Source organism: Salmo trutta, chromosome 2 (genome assembly GCF_901001165.1).
Source record: "Salmo trutta chromosome 2, fSalTru1.1, whole genome shotgun sequence".
NCBI lineage: Eukaryota > Metazoa > Chordata > Actinopteri > Salmoniformes > Salmonidae > Salmo > Salmo trutta.
This window is the reverse complement of record NC_042958.1, coordinates 59,104,284-59,125,959: the sequence shown is the minus strand read 5'-3', so window position 1 is coordinate 59,125,959 and position 21,676 is coordinate 59,104,284. Positions and strand designations below refer to the sequence as shown.

Below are 21,676 nucleotides of genomic sequence, written 5' to 3'. Positions count from 1 at the left end.
TCATCAGACCAGAACTCTGGAGCTCTGTCAGAGTGACCATCGGGTTCTTGGTCACCCCCTTGACCAAGGCACTTCTCCCCTGATTGCTCAGTTTGGCCAGGCGGTCAGCTCTAGGAAGAGTCTTGGTGGTTCCAAACTTCTTCCATTTAGGAATGATGGAGGCCACTGTGTTCTTGGGGACCTTAAATGCTGCATACATTTTTTTTGGCACCCTTCCCCAGATCTGTGCCTCAACACAATCCTGTCTCAGTTCTATGGACGATTCCTTAGACCTCATGGCTTGGTTTGTGAATGAAGGGTGGTTAATTAAGCAATAAGGCCCGAGGAGGTGTGGTATATTGGCCATACAGTATAAAATGGTTACTAATGTAATTAGAGCCGTCAAAATAAATGATTTGTCATACCTGTGGTATACGGTCTCATATCACGGTTTTCAGCATTCAGGGCTCGAACCACCCAGTTTATAATAAGTGATAAGCAGTAATGGGCAGTCACTACCATCTTGGGATTTTATTAATTGTTTTATTCTCGCATAATGCATTTAATGTTAAAAAATTATAGAAACCCGGAAAAATGTCACTTTTTTAAAATAATCAAACGTAAACCGAACTGACCTCAAAAAGCAGTAATCGTTCAGCACTACTCATTGATCTTGCCTGATTAGCCTCCTGCTGAAATAGAAAGACATTTTTTATATCTATGCATGCATACGCGCACGCGCGCACACGCGCACATGCGCATACACGCATACATACATGCATGCATGCATACATGCATACATACATACATACATACATACCTAAAATATCATTTCTCCTCATGGGGACCGGCAAAATGTCCCCACTTGTCCGACTTTCCCTTGTTTTTCTACCCTTGTGAGGTCTGGTACCCACAAGGATAGTTAAACAAAAAAAACATGCACACGCGGGCGTACACACACACACACACACACACACACACACACACACACACACACACACAATGAAAAACAGACACTGGTCAGGTGTAAGTGACCCTTTGATAAGCAGAACTTAATAGCAGTTGTCCTATAGGAAGAAGCTGTTTAAGAGATTAGGTTTGATGGGTGAATTGAAGCAAATCGTGTTGTAGGCAGAGGGTGATGCACAGGGCCTGTCGGCGCACAGGGCTGCATGGGGCGCAGACGTGTCATACCGAGGGGAACTGGGTCTGAAGTAATTAGTTTGGAGAGGCGGTCTGCCTACACTGCTGACACACACACACACACACACACACACACACACACACACACACACACACACACACACACACACACACACACACACACACAGAGAGTTTCAGTAGCCCACTGTGCCAGGGTGGGGTGGAAACAAAGTCTGCTTGAGTTGTTGAATACCGCCCTGTATTCTTCTAATCTCTGTTCTTTTCAAATCACCAAGGAAGGAAGTCCTACACTCCACATGATCCTTGATGCATAATGTGTAGTGTTCTCATATCTCATTTATGGCTAATGTAACAGACATCCTAGTTATTCAAGTACATTAAAATGAGCATGTGCGACGACTATGGGAGTATCTATGCAATTCGAAACACAGTCCTTGTGTCTAATGATATTCCCTCCCTCCTCGCCAGCCACTTTAATGTACGTTGGAATTTAATGGAATTTTCCTCTGTGTTCTCAGAACAGGGGAAATTACTGAGGTTTTGGCTGTAATGATCCTCAATGAGGAAGGATCTCATAGAAAAATAAGCTAAGATTGGGACATCTTGGTGTAGAATGCTTTTCTTCTCATATAAACATCCCTCTTTTCCCTCGTATAGGATAAGCATGCCAGTGTTCTCCTGGGCAGATGCCCGAAATAATCTGTGTGCCATTCCTTCCATAAACAAATGCTCTCTGTTGGACAGAATGACTAATGTACAGATGTAGGATCTTCATTTGAGCAAAATATTCCTGCAGCAACAGGATTTTAACATTTAGTCCATAATGTTGCTTGATCTGTGGTTAGGCTATTATCTGGTCAAAATGAGGCTACATGAAATGTGGAATACTGTCAATATAACTGTGTTAGTGTAGGTTTTTAGTGAATTTATGTAAATCACAAAGCTCATCTGCATAAACATTTTCAGCAACAAGATGAATCAAATTAAGATCCTACATCTGTACACATTCTTACAGTTCAGACTTGCTCACACAACCTTGACAGGGGCACCTAGTTTGAACTGTTTATATTGGAGCTGGTAGAAATTACCCCTAACTGCTAGTCCAGGCTCAGATTTGGAAAATCCTCCTAATGGTTAAGGTTAGAATTTTGGGTGAGTAACTTGATCCTAGATTGGTGGTTAGCAAAAACCTCTACTACGAGTGTTTACATTACAATCATGTACCAACTGTTGTTTCATCACTTCCTTATTCCCCCTCTGTGGCCTGTGGTAAGGGTGTGGTCCCATCACTGCTTGTCTGAAGCCATTAGCCTGATCCCAGATCTGTTTGTGCTGTATAGCCAACAAACTCCTTGGCACACGGCTGTACAATAACAAACCCTTGTGGTGCGTGTGACGGCAGTGTTTGGACTCAGGAAGTGGTGGGCCACCGCCTCTTATCCTGTTGTAGAATGTAGACCTCCACTATGTGCAGAACCCTGGCCAAGACAACCCCCACCCCCTAATTACTTCTCTTCCTGTGCTACATCAAACTTAATTGAAAGAAAATGGCATTTAAACATCTGAAGATGCATAACAGTGAAATGGACAGAATTAGATGTATAAAAAAACAAAAACAATTGTTTTCAACAGGACATTATTAGCCCACTTTGTCTCTCTAGACTTTTAAGGGTGTTTAGAACGATGGCCACGATCTAAAAAGGATTTGTAGCCTATGTATAGTGTGGAACGCAGTACACGGGGAACTGGGATACAAGGTATAATCTGACTCTGAAGGCAGTTTTTTTTTGGTCAGATTTGGACGATAGATTGCTGGCTGTCCTGCCTGCAGATTATAGGGCTTAATCTGTCCTCACTTTTTCTCTCCGTTCCTCTAAACCCAAGCGGTCAATCAACGCAGTCTGTTTTTAGAAGATCTTGACATCTGGTTTTTGGAGGGCTCTTGTCACGCATACACACACAATGTTGGTAATTGATGGTTTGCCAAAAACATGTTCATCCAATATTTTATTAACTGAAGTGTAAACTTTTGACCTAGAATGGAATGATTACATACACTACATGACCAAAAGTGTGTGGACACCTGCTCGTCGAACATCTCATTCCAAAATCATGGGCATTAATATGGAGTTAGTCCCCCCTTTGCTGCTATAACAGCCTCCACTCTTCTGGGAAGGCTTTCCACTAGATGTTGGAACATTGCTGTGAGGACTTGCTTCCATTCAGCCATGAGCATTATTGAGGTTGGGCACTGATGTTGGGCGATTTAGGCCTGGCTCACAGTCGGTGTTCCAATTTATCCCAAAGGTGTTTGATGGGGTTGAGGTCAGGGCTCTGTGCAGGCCAGTCAAGTTCTTCCATACCGATCTCGACAAACCATTTATGTATGGACCTCACTTTTGTGCACAGGGTTCTTGTCATGCTGAAACAGGAAAGGGCCTTCCACAAAGTTGGAAGCACAGAATCGTCTAGAATGTCATTGTATGCTGTAGCGTTAAGATGTCTCTTCACTGGAACTAAAGTGCCTAGCCCAAACTATGAAAAACAGCCCCAGACCATTGTTCCTCCTCTACCCAACTTTACAGTTCGCTACCTGTCCAAATGCATAGTGCTTTCTCCTGGCATCTGCCGAACCCAGATTCGTCCATCAGACTGCCAGATGGTGAAAGGTGATTCATCACTCCAGAGAACGCATTTCCACTGCTCCAGAGTCCATTGGCGGCGAGCTTTGCACCACTCCAGCCGATGCTTGGCATTGCGAATGGTGATCTTAGGCTTGAAGCGCCTGACGAACAGTTCTTGTGCTGACTTTGCTTCCAGAGGCAATTTGGAATTCGGTAGTGAGTGTTGCACAGAGGACAGACGATTTTTACATGTTTCATCACTCTGGTCTCGTTCTGCGAGCTTGTGTGGCCTACCACTTCGCAGCTACTGTTCTTGCTCCTAGACGTTTCCACTTCACAATAACAGCACTTACAGTTGACCCGGGGCAGCTCAAGCAGGGCAGAAATGTAACCTGTTTGGGATAGGGGGCAGTATTTTCTCGGCCGGATAAAAAACGTATCCGATTTAATCTGGTTACTACTCCTGCCCAGAAACTAGAATATGCATATAATTAGTAGATTTGGATAGAAAACACTCTAAAGTTTCTAAAACTGTTTGAATGGTGTCTGTGAGTATAACAGAACTCATATGGCAGGCCAAAACCTGAGAAGATTCTATACAGGAAGTGCCCTGTCTGACAATTTGTTCTCCTTCTAGGGCATCTCTATCAAAAATACAGCATCTCTGCTGTAACGTGACATTTTCTAAGGCTTTCATTGGCTCTCAGAAGGCGCCAGAAAGTGGAATGAGAGCTCTCCAGTCTCTGGGCGAAAAACAGCACAAGTTTTTGTGAGTGGTCCTGCTGAGAACAATGACACTGGAGCGCGCGTGCACGAGACGACTCCATTTATTTCTTTCAGTGTTTGAACGAATACAACGTCGCCCGGTTGAAATATTATCGCTGTTTTACGAGAAACATAGCATAAACATTTATTTTAAACAGCGTTTGACATGCTTCGAAGTACGATAATGGAATATTTTGACATTTTTTGTCACGAAATGTGCCGGCGCGTCACCCTTCGGATAGTGACTTGAACGCATGAACAAAACGGAGCTATTTGGATATAACTATGGATTATTTCGAACCAAAACAACATTTGTTGTTGAAGTAGAAGTCCTGGGAGTGCATTCTGACGAAGAACAGCAAAGGTAATCCAATTTTTCTTATAGTAAATCTGAGTTTGGTGAGGGCCAAACTTGGTGGGTGTCAAATTAGCTAGCCATGATGGCCGGGCTATGTACTCAGAATATTGCAAAATGTGCTTTCACCGAAAAGCTATTTTAAAATCTGACACCGTGATTGCATTAAAGGAGTTCTGTATCTATAAGTCTTAATAATTATGTTTTTTGTCAACGTTTATCGTGTGTAATTTTAGTAAATTCACCGGAAGTTTGCGGTGGGTATGCTAGTTCTGAACATCACATGCTAATGTAAAAAGCTGGTTTTTGATATAAATATGAACTTGATTGAACAAAACATGAATGTATTGTATAACATAATGTCCTAGGAGTGTCATCTGATGAAGATCATCAAAGGTTAGTGCTGCATTTAGCTGTGGTTTGGGTTTTTGTGACATATGCTTGCTTTGAAAATGGCTGTGCGATTATTTTTGGGAGGGTACTCTCCTGACATAATCTAATGTTTTGCTTTCGTTGTAAAGCCTTTTTGAAATCAGACAATGTGGTTAGATAAAGGAGAGTCTTGTCTTTTTAAAATGGTGTAAAATAGTAATATGTTTGAGAAATTGAAGTTTTTGCATTTTTGAGGTATTTGTAATTCGCGCCACGCTATACCATTTGGATATTGGTGAGGCGTTCCGTCACAGCCCTAACTCTCACATACACAAAAGGTCTATGTGAAAGAATCAGGACATCATGGACCTGCTGTTTGGGCAAGACGATCTGAAGCCCCTGCCTGATTTTAAAAACGAGTAATTGTAAGGTAGTACATTTTTTTTCACTTTGCTGTACATCACATCCTCAGTATGTTATTAGTTACTGGTCGGAAATACTATAAAGTGCATTTGGAAAGTATTCAGACCCCTTGACTTTTTCCACATTTTGTTACGTCACAGCCTTATTCTAAAATTGATAAAATTGTTTTTTTCCTCATCAATCTGCACACAATACCCCATAATGACAAAGTGAAAACTTTTATTTTTTTTTAAATGTTTGCAAATGTATAAAAAAATTAAACACGGAAATATCACATTTACATAAGTATTCAGACCCTTTACTCAGTACTTTGTTGAAGCACCTTTGGCAGCGATTACAGCCTTCTTGGGTATGACTTTACAAGCTTGGCACACTTGCATTTGGGGAGTTCCTCAATCTCCTCTGCAGATCCTCTCAAGCTCTGTCATGTTGGATGGGGAGCGTCACTGCACAGCGTTTTCAGGTCTCACCAGAGATGTCCGGGCTCTGGCAGGGCCACTCAAGGGCATTCAGAGACTGGTCACAAAGCCACTCCTGCGCTGTCTGCTTAGGGTTGTGGTCCTGTTGGAAGGAGAACCTTTGCCCCAGTCTGAGGTCCTGAGTGCTCTGGAGCAGGTTTTCATCAAGGATCTCTCTGTACTTTGCTCTGTTCATCTTTGCTTCGATCCTGACTAGTCTCCAAGTTCCTGCCACTGAAAAACATCCCCACAGCACATTGCTGCCACCACCATGCTTCACTGTAGGGATGGTGCCAGGTTTCCTCCAGATGTGACGCTTGGCATTCAGGCCAAAGAGTTCAAACTTGGTTTTATCAGACCAGATAATGTTGTTTCTCACGACCTGAAAGTCCTTAGGTGCCTTTTGGCAAACTCCAAGCAGGCTGTCATGTGGCTTTTACTGAGGAGTGGCTTACGTCTGGCCACTCTACCCTAAAGGCCTGATTAGTGGAGTGCTACAGAGATGGTTGTCCTTCTGGAAGGTTCTCCCATCTCCACAGAGGAACTCTGGAGTTCTGTCAGAGTGACCATTGGGTTCTTTGTCACCTCCCTGACCAAGGCCCTTCTCCCCCGATTGCTCAGTTTGTCTGGCCGGCCAGCTCTAGGAAGTCTTAGTGGTTCCAAACTTCTTCCATTTAAGAATGATGGAGGCCACTGTGGTCTTGTGGACTTTCAATGCTGCAGACATTTTTTGGTAATTTTCCCCAGACCTGTGGCTTGACACAATCCTGTCTCGGAGCTCTACGGACAATTCCTTCGATGTCATGACTTGGTTTTTGCTCTGACACGCACTGTCAATTGTGGGACCTTATTTAGACAGGTGTGTGTGCCTTTCCAAATCATTTGATGAGTCCAAATTTGAGATTTTTGATTCCAACCGCTGTGTCTTTGTGAGATGCAGAGTAGGTGAACGGATGATCTCCGCATGTGTGGTTCCCACCGTGAAGCATGGAGGAGGTGTAATGGTGCTTTGCTGGTGACACTGTCTCTGTAACTTATTTAGAATTCAATGCACACTTAACCAGCATGGCTACAACAGCATTCTGCAGCAATACGCCATCCCATCTGGTTTGTTCTTAGTCCCACTATCATTTGTTTTTCAACAGGACAATGGCCCAAAGAGATTATTTTGTTGAAACAAAGCTACTTATTCACACTAAAGGCGCAATTGTGTACCATATTATTCATGACTTTGCAAAACAGAGCATTAACCAAATACTTCCACTTTTTAGGTTTAGTGTTTCACTAAATCAATCAATACAGCTTACGTAGCCAAGTGCACCCGTGAACCTCTCCCTTCAATAAGATATTTTAACAGATTGGAGATAGTGAGAGTGATCTCCAGCTATCCTCCATCCTACACTCCTGACAGATCTGGGATTCGAACTGGTAACAATCTGTTTACTAGCCCACCTCTTTAACCTCAAAGCTACTTGCAACCCCAAGGTAGCCTGCAATAAAGGCCTGTCGGTGGTAATGGCTCACTGAACAGGTCATTGAGAGGTTAGTGTTATCGATGGCTGTCTGTGAGGGTGCCTGTTCAGCAGATTAATAATATAATGAAATGGTAAACAGAGGGTTCGCAGTCTCTTTTCGCTCTCTCTCTCTGCATGGAGTTTAATCCCCCTCTATCTGGCAGCTGGTGGGGCAATAACGTGGATTACTGCTTCCAATCGATTCAGAGTAGGAGTTGAGAGAGGGCTGGCACAGCTAAGCACCTGTTAATGGTCCGTGTGGGCCAACTATCAACCTCCAGGAGTTAGTATTATGTTGTCATATCATCCAATATGTCTTGTAGCACCTCCCTCCCACACACTGTGTATCCAATGTGGTGTTATCCAACACTGGCATTATATTGCCACAGTGTGATATTTCTGAAGCCAGTTTATCGCCATGTGGCTTGAGCTGCATTACGTGTGGGAAGCCACAGTCTTAACACTTCCATCTGTTACCAACATATTTACTCTGCCTGGCTTAAGGAAAAAGTCAATAAATAGGCCGAAGAACAACTTGCAATATTCCTCTGCTTGTAATAGAAGAATCGAGGGCTTAGCGAACATCTCTGATCCTGCAAATACACTGTACACTGAGTGTACAAAACATTACGAACATCTGACATAGACTGACCAGGTGAATCCAGGTGACAGCTATGATCCCTTATTGATGTCACTTGTTAAATCCACTTCAATTGGTTTAGATGAAGGAGAGGAGACAGTTTAAAGATTTTTTAGCCTTGAGACAATTGAGGGCAAGACAAAAGATTTATGTGCCTGTGAATATAATGGGCATGTTGATATCCTAACGTTCCTCAACGTTATGCCCTATAATGAACTAGGGATGGATACTGTAAATTGATTAATAGAATATCCGAACGGACGTCAGAATTCGATTACTTGAGTGGGTGTTCGTTTTAGGAGAATTTTTCACACCTATTTTAACAATGAAAAAGCTTTGTCTAAATTGCATTTAAATTATCCTTGTGACATTGTTACGTTAGGTTCTGAACGAACAGAGTAAAACCCAGTTTTATTCTCCTCACAGGGTGCCTCAGCTGCAAGCACATTTTGCACACAATCAAACAGGCATTTATGTCAAGATGAGATTAGGGGTGTAACTTCTCAGAACTGCTATCTGTTGCCCAATACTGCCTAACAACACATCCACCATGCTGATCCTCAACACGGGCCCCTCGGGTGCGTGCTCAGTCCCCTCCTGTACTCCCTGTTCACTCATGACTGCACGGCCAGGCACGACTCCAACCCCATCATTTAGTTTGGCGATGACACAACAGTGATCACCAAAAATGACGAGACAGCCTATAGGTAGCAGGTCAGGGACCTGGCCGTGTGGTGCCAGGACAACAACCTCTCCCTCAATGTGATCAAGACAAAGGAGATGATTGTGGACTACAGGAAAAAGAGGACCGAGCACACACACATTCTCATCGACAGGGCTGCAGTGGAGCAGGTTGAGAGATTCAAGTTCCTTGGTGTCCACATCACCAACAAACTATCATGGTCCAAGCACACCATGACAGTCATGAAGAGGGCACGACAAAACCTATTCCCCCTCAGGAGACTGAAAAGATTTGGCATGGGTTCTCAGATCCTCAAAAGGTTCTACAGCTGCACCATCAAGAGCATCCTGACCGGTTGCTCCACTGTCTGGTGTGGCAATTGTTCGGGCCTCCGACCGCAAGGCACTACAGAGGGTAGTGCGTACGGCCCAGTACATCACCGGGTCCAAGTTTCCTGCCTGGTATCACCAGGCAGTGATGCAAAGACTCCAGCAACCCTAGTCATAGACTATTCACTCTGCTACCGCGCGGTACCGGAGCGCCAAATCTAGGTCCAAGAGGCTTCTAAACAGCTTCTAGCCCCAAGCCATTAGACTCCTGAACTCCTAATCAAAGGGCTACCCAGACTATTTGCATTGCCCCCCCCCCTCTTTTACACCGCTGCTACTCTCGGTTGTTATCATCTATGCAGTCACTTTAATAACTCTACCTGCATGTACAGTGGGAAGAAAAAGGATGTGAACCCTTTCTGCATAAATTTGACATACAATCTGATCTTCATCTAAGTCACAATGGACAACCACAGTGTGCTTAAACTAATAACACACACATTGTATTTTTCTTGTCTTTGTTAAAATGTATTCAATAATCACAGGGTAGGTTAGAAAAAATATGTGAACCACTAGGCTAATGACTTCCCCAAAAGCTAATTGGAGTCAGAAATCAGATAACCTGGAGTCCAATCAGTGAGACGAGATTGGAGCTGTTGGTTAGAGCTGCCCTGCCCTGTAAAAAAAACTCACAAAATTTGATTTTGCAAGAAGCATTGCCTGATGTGAACCATGCCTCGAACAAAAGAGATCTCAGAAGACCTAAGATTAAGAATTGTTGACTTGCATAAAGCTTGAAAGGTTTACAAAAGTATATTTAACAGCCTTGATGTTCATCAGTCCACAGTAAGACAAATGGTCTATAAATGGAGAAAGTTCAGCACTGTTGCTACTCTCCCTAGGAGTGGCCGTCCTGCAAGGATGACTGCAAGAGCACAGTGCAGAATGCTCAATGAGGTTAAGAAGAATCCTAGAGTGTCAGCTAAAGACTTACAGAAATCTCTGGAAGATGCTAACATCTTTGTTGACAAGTCTACAATACGTAAAACACTATACAAGAATGGTGTTCATGCAAGGACACCACGGAAGAAGCCACTGCTGTCCCCCAAAAATATTTCTGCACATCTGAAGTTCGCAAAAGAGCACCTGGATGTTCCGCAGCGCTACTGGCAAAATATTCTGTGGACAGATTAAACTAAAGTTGAGTTGTGTTGTTTGGAAAGAACACCCAACACGATGTGTGGAGAGAAAAAGGCACAGCACACTAGCATCAAAACCTCATCCCAACTGTAAAGTATGGTGGATGGAGCATCATAGTTTGGGGCTGCTTTGCTGCCTCAGGGCCTGGACAGCTTGCTATCATTGACGGAAAAAATGAATTTCCAAGTTTATCAAGACATTTTGCAGGAGAATGTAAGGCTATCTGTCCGCCAATTGAAGCTCAACAGAAGTTAGGTGATGCAACAGGACAACAACCCATTAGACAGATGTAAATCAACAACAGAATGGCTTGAACAGAAGAAAATATGCCTTCTGGAGTGGCTCAGTCAGTCCTGACCTCAACCCGATTGAGATGCTGTGGCATTACCTCGAGTGGTTCACACCAGGCATCCGAAGAATATTGTGGAACTGAAACAGTTTTGTAAAGAGGAATGGTCCAAAATTCCTCCTGACTGATGTGCAGGTCTGATCCGCAACTACAGAAAACATTTGGTTGAGGTTATTGCTGCCAAAGGAGGGTCAACCAGTTATTAAATCCAAGGGTTCACATACGTTTCCACCCTGCACTGTGAATGTTTTCACGGTGTGATCAATAAAGAGATAAACAATTATAATAGTTTGTTATTAATTTAAGCAGATTGTTTGTCTATTTTTGTGACTTAGATGAAGATCCGATAACATTTTATGACCAATTTATGCAGAAATCCAGGTAATTCTAAAGGGTTCACATACTTTTTCTTCCCACTGTACATGCAGGTAGAGTTATTAAAGTGACTGCATAGATGATAACAGAGTAGCAGCGGTGTAAAAGAGAAGGGGGGGGCAACTAACCGGTCCCCCCGCACATTGACTCTGTACCGGTACCCCCTGTATATAGTCTCGCTATTGTTATTTTACTGCTGCTATTTAATTACTTGTTAATTTTATTTCTTATCTGTATTTTTAACTGCATTGTTGGTTAGGGGCTCGTAAGTAAGCATTTCACTGTAAGGTCTACTATACCTGTTGAATTCAGCGCATGTGACTAATAACATTTTATTTGAAATGTTGCGTTGTTGTCTTCAGTCGAGCAGTTCCTGGTTATCTGGTGACTTCTCCATGATGTTTATCAGTGACCTCCTGTTCACCTTACTCAACAGACCTGGGTCATAAACTCTTCCCCTTTTCTCTCACAGTAACTTTCACTCAGTAACTTTCCACACACCAAGTTCCTCTTTACCCTTTCTTGACCCCTAACATATACATTCCTTGTACATGTAAAGTAATAAGTTGAACATGAATAAGTATATTTCAAGCTAGAATCCAACAGTTACCTACAAGGATATTCCATAATTGAAATTCTTAATTGAATAAAACAGCAAACCTTTGAATGTAGTTTTTATAACGGTGCGTTGAGCTACTGCTGGGCATTTAGCCCTCCAGTCTGTCCTGACATCGGTATGCTATTTTCCCCTCTTAAAATAGCAATTACAGGCGCGCACCTAATGGAGTTTCCACTATACCTGACACAGTTCAATGGAAAACACTCACCAGAAAACCTCTTTGTATCAGAATCCATTCTATCATGGTGAAATTCTGACTTCTCTTTCACTGTAACTGTAAGCCAAAATTACCTGAGGAAAAATAATATGTCCGCTGTTTACCTCTGCCATTTGCATCATTTTGATTGGTCAAGAGCATTTTTTACAATATTCTTTGGGGTATATCCGAAAAAAGTGAATGATATTATTCTAAAAGTAAATTAATTTCAAATACCCTCCCTATTATGAACCTGGCACAGACAGTCAGCCAGAGCAGTGTGGTCGCACATGGCTGCTTTCACATATGAATGCTTTGTCCAGCATAAGCTTCACCGTAAGTTTGTCCCATGTTGCTGCATAAAGAAATGAAGGATGCATTATCAAAGTATTAGAACGGGCCCCTGTCCAAGAGGCTGCTGGGAGGAATCCGCTTCACGAGCAGGCTGCCATGGCAACCAGAGGGCTTTATTTCCCATTGGAAGCTCTGTTTGCTGGACTGTCTTGAGTTTCACCCATACTCTGGCACTCAGGAAGACAAAAGAGTAGGGGACAGAGGTGCTTTAGAGATGACTAATGAACATAGTGGAGAGGTCAAAGTTGAAGTATTACTCAGTCGTAAATGAGGGCATACGTAAGAAGTGTTCTCTTAAGTTGGCAAGGAATTCCCCTCTGCGTTCCTCCTTTATGGGAAGGGAAAAGGTGATACCTAGTCAGTTGCACAACTGAATGCATTCAGAAATGTGTCTTCCGCATTTAACCCAACCGCTCCTGAATCAGGGTAGGCAGCAAAACGTAACCACATGTTACATATGGATTTGCATTAGTATACACATCAAAAGTCCCAATGCAAAGTTACACCTCACTTTGCCATCTTTCAAGTCATTACATAAGACAGATCAGAATGCCGTAGTCGTGTCGGAAAAGGTTTTTCAGGGGGGTGATGTAATATGGAGGACCCGGCAAGCCAGCCTATTCCCTATAATGTAAACTCTAACTTCAAAATGTATAACTTCAAATTAAACCAAAATCGTTTGCACTCATGACGACAGGTTTTGAATAAAATGTTCAGCCAACTTACAAGCAAATACTTTGTTACAAATCAACTTGCTAGGTGTTTGCATCACACTTCCTGTGATTGGTGGATTGTAGCTCACCGCCGCCAACAGTTGGTCTGGAATGTAATTATATTCTAGCATGGCTACTGGCTAACGTTAGCCAGCTTGAGCTAGCAACTCGGTAGCACAGAGTAGCTGCTTAATATGACATTGAGATATAGTGCATTGTCGATTAGATTAGAAGAGATCCGGAAATGAGATAATAAATGTAGTACCCCAAAAACATAACTACGTTTGTACTTATAGGTAACCAGATTGTGACTACAACTCCGTTACTAAGACTTTGACCACACTGTGTTGTTACATTGGTGAGGAGAAACTCATGCTTCCTACCCTTCAAGTATTAACATGATGACTCGGGATTTTCCTTGGAAAGGCTACTTCCACCTTACATGCTAGTGTAGTATACACACTCAGTTGTGACCCTTCACATCTTCCAGCTCTGCGTTGGTGCAGTTTTAGCTAAGGTCCTGTGTTTTGCTAACTTCAATTGTTCTTTCTGGTTGCTTCTGTAGTCTAGGAGCAGAGAGGGAGTAGAGCCCCAACATCAGCAGTGAGTCCCTGGGATGCACAGCCGACCCGTTCCCCCTAATTCTCTCAGGCCTCCAGAAGCTGAAGACCGGCTGCCATTGAGAGGTGAGCGAGCTCAAGAACCCAATGTGCTTCTGATTATACTGTCAGTTTACCATTCCATTACTCAGCTGGTTCTCCTAGAAAGCGATGGCTTTCTGGCTTTCACGCATCTTCATTTTGTCCTCTACCTTGAAGTTAGACTCTGGAAACATTCTCAAATTACTACTGAGATTGCCACAGAGAGTCAATGTTACTTTAGAGCTCACAGCTGCTTTGAATTGTCTTTATGCTTTCATTGCAGAAACAGTTTGGAACCATTCTGTTGCTAAGGGTGCTCTCGGATAGAAGCGTTATAGAAGACCTAAGCAGCGTTGGGGCTATTGCGGACCTATGTATGTCATACTAAGACAATTTAAGGGTGTTATATGTTCTTATGATATTTTGCAGAATGCATTTTGCCTGTGGGCTTTCAGTAAAGTGTAACCAAGTCAATTTTGAAGTCGAGCAATTGTATCCTCATACATGACCTAATTCCAGCTGTTTGAAGTAAGCATTAAGTCACTTAACCACCCTGTAACTGCTGTAACTCTTAAGATCGAGGCGTAACCCCTAATCTCTTTGGCACACAATACTGTAAGTCAGAGTGTGTGTGAGTAACTAAGGCGTCTGCTAAGTGAATACTGTACAGATGTATTAGAGCTCTTACAATAGTGATTTACTGATTTTTATATCCACAAAGGCAACTACGGTTAATGCCAATAGCTCTTTCTCGTCAACTTCAGTGTAAAGCGATTTAAAAGGAAGTGCAAAGCGGTAAACATCTGGCTTGGTTTATTTGTTGGAGCATTTGGACTGATTGTTACAGTACAAGCCATAGAATTCTATTTATATGGTACTAGCCTTGGAATTCTAACTGAATCAAGTTTATTTTCACTAGTTTTGAATTTTGAGGCTAAGTGATTGGTGACAGAGGGATTTTTGGGAGAAGGTTGTTTGAGGCAGTTTTGAGGCAAGTTTAGCTCTGGCTCCCCCTGGGAGTGATGTCCCCATGCAGCGATAGCAGACCAGACACTGATGGATTACCTAGCTTTCTGTTGGCCACAGACAGGAGCCCTTGTTATGAAAATATAATGGAGGAACAGCCAGACGGGTACACCGAGTTGGCAGGTCGCATTTGTCCTGGGTAATACCTTAAATGCCCCAAGTACAGACTGTGGAGGGGGGGGGGGGGGGGTTGAACTGTTTATTTATTTTCTTAAGGGGTAGATCTGATTATAATATTGCAGATTGTGACTTCTATCAATGTAATTGTCTGCATCGTTTCATTACCATCAACCGCTCCCATCTACAGTGGGGCAAAAAAGTATTTAGTCAGCCACCAATTGTGTAAGTTCTCCCACTTAAAAAGATGAGAGGCCTGTAATTTTCATCATAGGTACACTTCAACTATGACAGACAAAATGAGAAAAAAAATCCAGAAAATCACATTGTAGGATTTTTTTATGAATTTATTTGCAAATTATGGTGGAAAATAAGTATTTGGTCAATAACAAAAGTTTCTCAATACTTTGTTATATACCCTTTGTTGGTAATGACACAGGTCAAACGTTTTCTGTAAGTCTTCACAAGGTTTTCACACACTGTTGCTGGTATTTTGGCCCATTCCTCCATGCAGATCTCCTCTAGAGCAGTGATGTTTTGGGGCTGTCGCTGGGCAACAGACTTTCAACTCCCTCCAAAGATTTTCTATGGGGTTGAGATCTGGAGACTGGCTAGGCCACTCCAGGACCTTGAAATGCTTCTTACGAAGCCACTCCTTCATTGCCCGGGCGGTGTGTTTGGGATTATTGTCATGCTGAAAGACCCAGCCACGTTTCATCTTCAATGCCCTTGCTGATGGAAGGAGGTTTTCACTCAAAATCTCACGATACATGGCCCCATTCATTCTTTCCTTTACATGGATCACTCGTCCTGGTCCCTTTGCAGAAAAACAGCCCCAAAGCATGATGTTTCTACCCCCATACTTCACAGTAGGTATGGTGTTCTTTGGATGCAACTCAGCATTCTTTGTCCTCCAAACACGACGAGTTGAGTTTTTACCAAAAAGTTATATTTTGGTTTCATCTGACCATATGACATTCTCCCAATCCTCTTCTGGATCATCCAACTGCTCTCTAGCAAACTTCAGACGGGCATGGACATGTACTGGCTTAAGCAGGGGGACACGTCGGGCACTGCAGGATTTGAGTCCCTGGCGGCGTAGTGTGTTACTGATGGTAGGCTTTGTTACTTTGGTCCCAGCTCTCTGCAGGTCATTCACTAGGTCCCCCCGTGTGGTTCTGGGATTTTTGCTCACCGTTCTTGTGATAATTTTGACCCCACGGGGTGAGATCTTGCGTGGAGCCCCAGATCGAGGGAGATTATCAGTGGTCTTGTATGTCTTCCATTTCCTAATAATTGCTCCCACAGTTGATTTCTTCAAACCAAGCTGCTTACCTATTGCAGATTCAGTCTTCCCAGCCTGGTGCAGGTCTACAATTTTGTTTCTGGTGTCCTTTGACAGCTCTTTGGTCTTGGCCATAGTGGAGTTTGGAGTGTGACTGTTTGAGGTTGTGGACAGGTGTCTTTTATACTGATAACAAGTTGAAACAGGTGCCATTAATACAGGTAACGAGCGGAGGACAGAGGAGCCTCTTAAAGAAGAAGTTACAGGTCTGTGAGAGCCAGAAATCTTGCTTGTTTGTAGGTGACCAAATACTTATTTTCCACCATAATTTGCAAATAAATTCATTAAAAATCCTACAATGTGATTTTCAGGATTTTTTTTCTCATTTTGTCTGTCATAGTTGACGTGTACCTATGATGAAAATTACAGGCCTCTCTCATCTTTTTAAGTGGGAGAACTTGCACAATTGGTGGCTGACAATACTTTTTTGCCCCACTGTATCTCTGAAGACCATCCAGTTTTGATTTCTAGCTGCCATATATTTTTCCGCTGTGATGTTTCACAAAAGTTCTGAACCTTTCTATTCTCTTAGTTTCTACAGATTGTAAATTAAAGATGAACATTTTTGCTAAGAGTATTATTGATCGATTGACTATGACTTTTCAAATCACCCAGCAGTTCTATCTGCAGAGTTGGCTCCAAGTAAATGTTGAACGTTTTCAACCATTCCTGAACCTGCGACCAAAAACAAGCTGTATGTATGTGTGTGTGTGTGTGTGTGTGTATGTATATATATATATATATATAACATTCTATTGGTTGCAAGAATTTTGTATAATCATTTAAAGTTGAGTCAGGTGTCATATTGTGTATCAGTTCCTAAACCATGTGCCATGGAATCGGTACATCGAAAATCTCCTCCCAACTAAGTCATGATGGAGGTGTTTAACTTGTTGGATGAAATTATGCTGACACCATCTAAAGGATCATTTCCACCTCCAGAAATGAGCCAAATAACAATGGTAAAATGATTTGTTATTATTGTAACATATTGGACCATGCATATAGCTTTTACATGGTCCATAATATCAGGTATGCTATTAACAACAATAAGCCTACTCACCTCTAGCCCAACTGACGCAGCATAATGGCTATACATAAATAGGTTGACGCATGGGGCTGCCAATCTGCATTTACCCTATTGAGCTAATCAGTCCTGCATCGGTTTGGATGCCCACAGTTGAGGCGGGTAGACTGAAAACATTCTTTCAACCTGTGGGTCGGTTGACGATTCAGAGTAATTACATTGCGGATGGGGAAACATTTTAAATCAATATAATACACTTTTAAAAAATGTAGGAGCTAGTTGTGTTGCATTGCGGCCAGGCAGACATAAGCCTACCAGCCACAAGCACATTGAGAGTGTGTGGAGACGGGAACTGGACCCAGGTTACATAAAACACCTTAATTAAGTTAATTTCCCCTCATCTTTTCCCTTAAAGTTTCCTTAACTTTAAGTCAGTTGCACAAAACATTTTAAGGTGAATTTCCCCCTTTTAAATTAAGTGTAAAAGTTAAGGGTGCCCATGTGGTCCCTTAACGGCTTCATTCAGTATCGATATCAATGTAAATAGCATTTGTGGAGGTGACTGTTGCTTTCATCTGCCCTGGTTACCAAAGGAAAACATCAACCAGCTAGCTACTTAGTGCACCTTCCATTGTTTAGCTATCTATGGCTACAAAGCTAGCTGGCTAGTTAACTATACTATATTCTAGGAATTCCCTCCCTATGGCACTCGTAACTTGAATGCGCCTCAAGAAACCTTTTTCTTGCATAGAACACACAACAACGAGAGGTCAGTACAGGTGCATCAAAGCTGGAACAGAGAGTATGGAAAACTAAAAAAGTATGGCTTCCATCTCAAAGCCATCAGACTGTTTAACAGCCATCACTGACACCGAGAGGCTGCTGTCTACATACAGACTTGAAATCATTGGCCACTTTAATAAATGGATCACTAGTCACTTTAATGTTTACATACCTCGCATTACTCAACTCATATGTATATACTGTATTTAATACCATCTATTGCATCTTGCCTATGCTGCTCTCATTGCTCATCCATATATTTATATATTCTTATTCCATTTCTTTACTTAGATTTGTGTGTATTAGGTATCTGTTGTGGAATTCTTAGATATTACTGCACTGTCAGAACTAGAAGCACAAGCATTTCGCTATGCTCGCAATAACACCTGCTAACCATGTGTATGTGACCACTAAAATTTGATTTGGACTAGGTAAATTAGATAAAATGATTCTACTATGGGGTTGTCAGATTTTCCAATAGGGTCTGGCTCCAGCAGGTACCTTCTCATGCAATAACGCTGTGAGACACAATGTCGAATGGTGCCAGAGAGGTTGGTGAGCAACTGGGCCCATGATTAATTGTCACCCGGTCTGGACACTCACAGGGGGATTCTTGTTGTCCAGTCTCCTGCAGACAACTTTAGAGCTCTTATAGTACTGGGGTCAGCTTGCTTTACACCCCTCTCTCAGCCTCACTTTGGTTTCCCTCAAGGTGAGTGAAGAGCTCTACATATTCAACACCTTGCTGTATGAAGGACACAAGCAGAACACAGCAGTGTGTGTGACCCACTTGTAGGACTTTTGAGAGAGGGATGTATGTGCTGTAGCCTACTTCTCTAGCTACCCTACTTTAGTCTACTCTGTCAGACAGCTTAACATTGATTGAAACAGTTTTTCCATTGATTGTGGCCAGATGGAGGATTTGCAGGTCAGGGTTGAGGCTGAATGGTGTCTGCCTGGAGGAGTACAGTATAACTTCTCTGGAAATAGACAGACTGAAAACAGGGACTGTCAGTAGGTGTTTGGATCTCACTGTCTGTCGAGGCTTCATTAAGAAACTGTAACACACTCAGTGACTGACTGAAGTGGGACCCTGCTATGAACTGTAAAGGGTTATGTTGCTTGTCTGTAGCACGTTCCCCTCCCCCGGCAATGAGGCCCTTTTATCTACTTCCCCAGAGTCAGATGCACTCGTGGGTACAATGGCACAATGACTGAATGTCTATGGGTATCTGCTAGAGTGCTAGCAGGATACCATAGACTTCCAGTCATTATGCTCACATTAGTTAGCAATTGCACTAGTTAGCAACTTCGTTCAAACTGCACGTAGGGTCATAAGAATGGTATCAACCAGTTCATCTGACTCTGGGGAAGTAGATAAAGGGCCTCTTTGCCAAAATCCCGAATAATCTTTAATAAAAAGGAAACTTATTTATCTTATGAGTTGAACAGACCTTATGTCTTTGACACATGCATTCATGTTCACACATACTGTAGATACAGGTGTACTATCTTAAAGGAGAGCTGCACTTCCTGATTTGGCCTCGTTTTTCATCAATGCTCATTAAGAAATGCTAGCGGCCACGAGAGTTGTCTTCCGGGCGTGGTTTCATATGGGTGTTTTTTTTGTCTTTGCCATTCAACCACAACAAACAAGGGCTAATACAGTTCTATGTGTGGGCTAGAGTAGAGAGGAAGAGGCGAATAGAAAGTAAAGCCAGCGCTGACCTTGTGTTTAGCCAAGCTGACAGCAGCTAGTTGGCATAGCTTGGGGGATAGCTAGCGGCAGCTAATGTTAGCTAGCTGATATTTCTGTCAAATCACAGTTATGCCAAAGGTAGCAAGAACTAGTGTCTGGAATGTGTTTCATGAGACACATCTTGCTATTCGCTAGCATTATCAAATAATGTAGCTAGCTAGTGTAACCAACTCACCGTCAGCAACAACACATTTACATTTTACATTTAAGTCATTTAGCAGACGCTCTTATCCAGAGCGACTTACAAATTGGTGCATTCACCTTATGATATCCAGTGGAACAACCACTTTACAATAGTGCATCTAAATCTTTTGGGGGGGGTTAGAAGGATTACTTTATCCTATCCCAGGTATTCTTTAAAGAGGTGGGGTTTCAGGTGTCTCCGGAAGGTGGTGATTGACTCCGCTGTCCTGGCGTCGTGAGCGAGCTTGTTCCACCATTGGGGTGCCAGAGCAGCAAACAGTTTTGACTGGGCTGAGCGGGAACTGTGCTTCCTCAGAGGTAGGGAGGCGAGCAGGCCAGAGGTGGATGAACGCAGTGCCCTTGTTTGGGTGTAGGGCCTGATCAGAGCCTGAAGGTACGGAGGTGCCGTTCCCCTCAGCTCCGTAGGCAAGCACCATGGACTTGTAGCGGATGCGAGCTTCAACTGGAAGCCAGTGGAGAGAGCGGAGGAGCGGGGTGACGTGAGAGAACTTGGGAAGGTTGAACACCAGACGGGCTGCGGCGTTCTAGATGAGTTGTAGGGGTTTAATGGCACAGGCAGGGAGCCCAGCCAACAGCGAGTTGCAGTAATCCAGACGGGAGATGACAAGTGCCTGGACTAGGACCTGCGCCGCTTCCTGTGTGAGGCAGGGTTGTACTCTGCGAATGTTGTAGAGCATGAACCTACAGGATCGGGTCACCGCCTTGATGTTAGTGGAGAACGACAGGGTGTTGTCCAGGGTCACGCCAAGGTTCTTAGCACTCTGGGAGGAGGACACAGGGGAGTTGTCAACCGTGATGGTGAGCTCATGGAACGGGCAGTCCTTCCCCGGGAGGAAGAGCAGCTCCGTCTTGCCGAGGTTCAGCTTGAGGTGGTGAGCCGTCATCCACACTGATATGTCTGCCAGACATGCAGAGATGCGATTCGCCACCTGGTTATCAGAAGGGGGAAAGGAGAAGATTAATTGTGTGTCGTCTGCGTAGCAATGATAGGAGAGACCATGTGAGGATATGACCGAGCCAAGTGACTTGGTGTATAGTGAGAATAGGAGAGGGCCTAGAACAGAGCCCTGGGGGACACCAGTGGTGAGAGCGCGTGGTGCGGAGACAGATTCTCGCCACGCCACCTGGTAGGAGCGACCTGTCAGGTAGGACGCAATCCAAGCGTGGGCCGCGCCGGAGATGCCCAGCTCGGAGAGGGTGGAGAGGAGGATCTGATGGTTCACAGTATCAAAGGCAGCAGATAGGTCTAGAAGGATGAGAGCAGAGGAGAGAGAGTTAGCTTTAGCAGTGCGGAGAGCCTCCGTGACACAGAGAAAAGCAGTCTCAGTTGAATGCCCAGTCTTGAAACCTGACTGATTAGGATCAAGAAGGTCATTCTGAGAGAGATAGCAGGAGAGCTGGCGAAGGACGGCACGTTCAAGAGTTTTGGAGAGAAAAGAAAGAAGGGATACTGGTCTGTAGTTGTTGACATCGGAGGGATCGAGTGTAGGTTTTTTCAGAAGGGGTGCAACTCTCGCTCTCTTGAAGACGGAAGGGACGTAGCCAGCGGTCAAGGATGAGTTGATGAGCGAGGTGAGGTAGGGGAGAAGGTCTCCGGAAATGGTCTGGAGAAGAGAGGAGGGGATAGGGTCAAGTGGGCAGGTTGTTGGGCGGCCGGGCGTCA

At 43.4% G+C, this 21,676-nt stretch overlaps 1 protein-coding gene across 2 annotated transcripts in view; it reads left to right on the top strand.

The window, feature by feature from the left end:
- The window catches only part of LOC115159072 (leucine zipper putative tumor suppressor 2 homolog), a 51,996-nt gene that overhangs the window by 9,403 nt on the left and 20,917 nt on the right, over positions 1-21,676 (top strand). The window contains exon 2 of one of the 2 annotated variants that reach the window (XM_029708443.1): positions 13,677-13,797. The exons of the other annotated variant lie outside the window; for it this stretch is intronic. The gene's annotated coding sequence lies outside the window, so the exon portion shown is untranslated. The remainder of the gene's footprint in view (positions 1-13,676; positions 13,798-21,676) is intronic. 2 annotated transcript variants of the gene reach the window in all.